The sequence below is a fragment of the Bos indicus x Bos taurus genome, chromosome 5, assembly GCF_003369695.1.
Source record: "Bos indicus x Bos taurus breed Angus x Brahman F1 hybrid chromosome 5, Bos_hybrid_MaternalHap_v2.0, whole genome shotgun sequence".
In the NCBI taxonomy this organism is placed as follows: Eukaryota; Metazoa; Chordata; class Mammalia; order Artiodactyla; family Bovidae; genus Bos; species Bos indicus x Bos taurus.
Genome location: NC_040080.1, coordinates 114,389,834 through 114,394,393, shown reverse-complemented (window position 1 = coordinate 114,394,393; position 4,560 = coordinate 114,389,834). Strand labels below are relative to the sequence as shown.

Here is a 4,560-nt window from a genome sequence, read left to right as displayed (position 1 = left end):
ACACCTATGTTCACAGAACCACTGTTCACAATAGCCAAGACATGAAAAGCACCTAAATGTCCAGCAACAGATGAGTGGATAAAGACACGAAACATACACACAATGGAACGCTGCTGCTGCTACTGCTGCTAAGTCGCTTCAGTCGTGTCCGACTCTGCGGCCCCGTAGACGGTAGCTTACCTGCTACTCGGCTATAAAAAAGAATGAAATAATTCTCTTTGCAGAAACATGGATGAACCCAGAGATTATCACACTAAGTAAAGTAAGAGAGAGAAAGACAAATATCATATGATATCACTTATATGTGAAATCTAAACTGCGACACTGGTGGCCAGTGGCTGAGACAGCACTTTCACTACCGAGCGCCTGAGGTTCACAGAACACAATATTCAAATGGCCCCAATTTTGTCTTCACTACACAGTTCATTTTGTTTCTTCAGATATATACATATATATGTGTGTATATATATATATATATGATCTCTTATTTCACTTCTCAAAAGGGTTAGAATAAAATATTGCAAATAACACAAATATATAAATTGACCTTTTCCCCCCTAAAGTGAAAGTGAAAGTTGCTCCGTTGTATCCAACTCTTTGTGACCCCATGGACTATACAGTCCATGGAATTCTTCAGGCCAGAATACTGGAGTGGGTAGCCTTTCCCTTCTCCAGGGAATCTTCCCAACCTAGGGATTGAACCCAGGTCTCCTGCATTGCAGGCAGATTCTTTACCAGTTGAACCACCAGGAAAGCCCAAGAATACCAGAGTGGGTAGCCTATCCTTTCTCCAGAGGATCTTCTTGACCCAGGAATCAAACCGGGGTCTTCTGCATTGCAGGCAGATTCTTTACCAATTGAGCTATCAGGGAAGGCTTTTCCCCTCTAAATAACCAACAAAGTCTTCTCAAGGAGCAACTCAGATAACGCCCTTATCAAGTTATGCACAGGTTATCATTTGCTAATGTTCTTGTAGGCATTACTATCCTGGAGGATTGTGTAAGAAACCCTGATTATTAAGACTAGGTATACTGCAAGTTAATGTAAATTTTAAGACATATAATACAAATTAGAATCCAATACAGGAGTTTAGTTAAGTACAAAATGGTATGTAAATTGTGACAGAAACACAGGTAAAGTCCCAAGAAGTTTTACATAAATGTACTTCTGGAATATGTATTAAGATTGTATATACTATGGGGTCCCCTTTTTAGAGAAAACAGACATTTCTGTTGCTGCAGTAAGGATTTCCCAATAGCGGGGGACAGAACGGAAACCACTCTGAATTCACAGAGTACACCCAATTACTAACTAGATATATTTAATCTGGGCATAAGAACCTTGATTGCTATAATCATTTGTGAGGCTTTCACCCAGACATTTGTCTATAATAAGGTCAGGCATTGCTGCCTGGTGATTTTACCTGGCTCTAAATACAAACATCCAAAGGAGTAGCTGTAAGTGATAGAGACTAAAAAATTATGTGTTTTTACTACACTGTTAAAGTGAGAGTGTTAAGTCACTCAGTTGTGTCTGACTCTTTGCAACTCCATGGACTGTAGCCCACCAGGTTCCTCTGTCCATGGAATTCTCCAGGCAAGAGGATTGCCATGCCCTTCTCTAGGGGATCTTCCTGACTCAGGGGTTGAACCCAGGTCTCCTGCATTGCAGGCAGATTCTTTATTGTCTTAGCCACCATGGAAGCCCTTACTATACTGTTAACCTAAGCATAAATGTGATTCAACCACATCATGTCATCAATCCATAGGCTACAGGGAGGCTTTCTGCACAGACTTCGAATAAAATTTCCTACTGAGAGCTGCTCTTTAAAATGAACAAATGACTGTTTAGAACAGAGACATGCTAAGTCACCTGGAGGAAAAAGAATGGCTTCCAGGATGGTAGAACGTTGCAGTGATTTAGTATTTTAAGAAAAAACTGGGTGCGTCAGTTTAGGTAGTGTTAGACACAAAAATGGAGTCATGGAGGCAAATCCAAATGTTGGTTGGATCTCTGGGATCACTGCCCAGGAGGAGGGAGACTTAGTCAGTCTTTCCATTGGTCCATTTGTCTTCATTCATTCACTCATGCATTCATTCAGTGAACTTAGTAGAGTGCCTACTTGGCTAAGCAGTATCCTATGTGCTGGAAATAGGGAAGTGAAAAAGTCCACATTCTCACGAAGTTTATTCTAGTGCGGAAAGCAGTCATTGTGGAAAAATAAACACACACACTAATAACATTAGATGTGTGCTTCAAAAAGAGCTTACCAAAGTAGGAAGGTCATGGAGAAGGAATATGTTTAGACTGAAAAGTCAAGAAAGGTATCTCTAAGGAGGTGACAAGAAAGCAGAGATACCTGAATAAAGTGAGGAAGTGAGCCATATGAAGATCAGAGGGAAAGAGGTGTTGTTGTTTTTTAAATATGGAACTCTTCACGTCATCCTTGCACAGGGGCCATGCTAATCTTCTCTGTATCGTTTTAATTTTAGTATATGTGCTGCCAAAGTGAGCTCAGAGCGAGAGTTTTGTGCATCAGAACAGCAAATGGAAAACCTGGAGGCTGAGACGGCTTGTGTGTTCAAGGGATAGAAGGAACACCGGTTTGGGTGCTCATTAGTGCTGCCTGCCAAGAATTCTCTCCTCTTCCAGGAACAAGGTGGGACGGAGCCACCTGGTTCTTCTGCGCATGGGTTAGCACCGTGCGACTAATTCTGGCCAGTGAGTCATGAGTAGAAATGCCATGTGCCACTTCTGAACACAGCCAATGAAAGACCCTTTAGATCTCTTTTCTCTCTGTGGCATGATGACTGGTAAAGTTAATGACAGAAACTGATCTAGGAGTGAGGAAGAAAATCATGTGGGGTCAGAGCTCCTAGCTGACCTTGAACAGCTATGTGAGGACATTACTATGCACTGTGTCAGGCCTCTTGAGACCTGGAGTTCTCTGTTACCTCAGTATGGCATAACTTGTCCTGACTGACAATGTAACTGGTGGGGAGAAAGCTGGAGGGAGAGTGGTAGGGGGTAAGATTTAAGGATAAGCAGGAGACAGAACATGGACAGCCTCGTAGACTATGAAAAATCTGGATTTCACTCCGTGTGAAGGAAAAACCTTTGGAAGACTGAGCAGAGGGATGACACGACAGGATTTGCATCTTCAAAAGAATCATTTAGTCATGTAGGGAAGCCCTTGTTCATGAGAAATACATACTGAGGTATTTAGAGATACAACTTGCTTTCAGATGGTTCAGTAAAGTGTGTGTGTATGCACACACTCATACATGAACAAAGGGTTAAATGGTAATTGGTGAATTCTGATGTAGGGTTTGTGCTCTTTTCTCAACTTTTTTTGTGGAGTTAAAATTTTTTTACATAAAAAGTTGGGGGTAGGGAAATCAGTCTAGGATAAAATGCAAGGTCTAGAAGCAAGACCCTTAGGAAGCTATGGCGGGTGAGATGAAGTGACTGGCGGCTGGAAAGGCAATCCTGAGAAACGGGCGGATTTGAAATCTACTTCATTTGTGGGGCAGTGGGATCTGCTGGTTGGCTGCAGGATGTGAAGCTAAGACTGGAGTCCAAACGGCTCCAGGTTTTTGTTCTGACTGAGTGGGAGATTGGTGATGCCACTAACTGGGATGGGGCAGCAGAGCAAGAACCAGGTTTAGAGAACGTGAAACAGTCATCCTGTTTTGGACATGTTAAGGGTAAGCATCCATGTGGAGACTGGGTTGGGAGGTGGATAAATGAGTTGGTAGGTGAGAGAAGAGGTTGGCTGGAAATGCAAAATTTGGAATCATCAGCACGTGGTGGCACCCAAGTTATAGAACTAAATAGAAACCCACAGAAAGCAAGTGTAGGTGAAGAAGACCACGACTGAGCACTGGGGAACTGGAGCATAACTGGCTGGGAGGGGGCTCATGCAGTTAATTTGATTTCTCTTGTTCTCATTCCACGCTTGCTGAGCAACCACCTGATTATTACTTGACTTCCCACATATAGGTCCGACTGGTCAGATGGACTTGGAATGATCTCGTTCCTGGGACAGTTCTTATTGTAAATAAATTGGTCACACTCACAAGTGTGGTTAGATTCAGTCCCTAAGACAGAGCCATTCTCGGCAGCCTGACAAAATCTGATGGTGAGTCTACATAAGAAGCCAGACAGCACTGGAAATTCTCTGAGGAGATGAATGCCACACTGCTTGCTGGTACTTCTTTGGCTCAGAGTAACCTCCTGAGAAAGACTGTTTCCAGAATTATTGCGAAAACCGCTACCCAGTTATGGCTAAGAGAATATTCCCTTTTTGACTGTATCTTTTTTTTTTTTTTTTGCTGTAAAAGCACTAATCCATTAGTGTGTATCTCACATCATTCTTCTTCTGTCATGATCTTGCATTTCCTTAGGCCAGGATCCTTATTTTAGCTATTTAAGGGGCATTCTATATGTGTGTGCTCTAAATTTATTTTTTTAAATTTTATTTCATGTCAATAAGTAGCATTCAAATGGCTCAAAAATCAAAATGCCATAAGGTATATACTGAGAAACCACCTCTTCCCT

General features: G+C 42.1%; 1 pseudogene; it reads right to left on the bottom strand.

The window, feature by feature from the left end:
- Nucleotides 1-2,419: 2,419 nt before the first annotated feature.
- LOC113893907 lies at nucleotides 2,420-2,516 on the bottom strand (annotated as a pseudogene).
- Nucleotides 2,517-4,560: the final 2,044 nt, after the last annotated feature.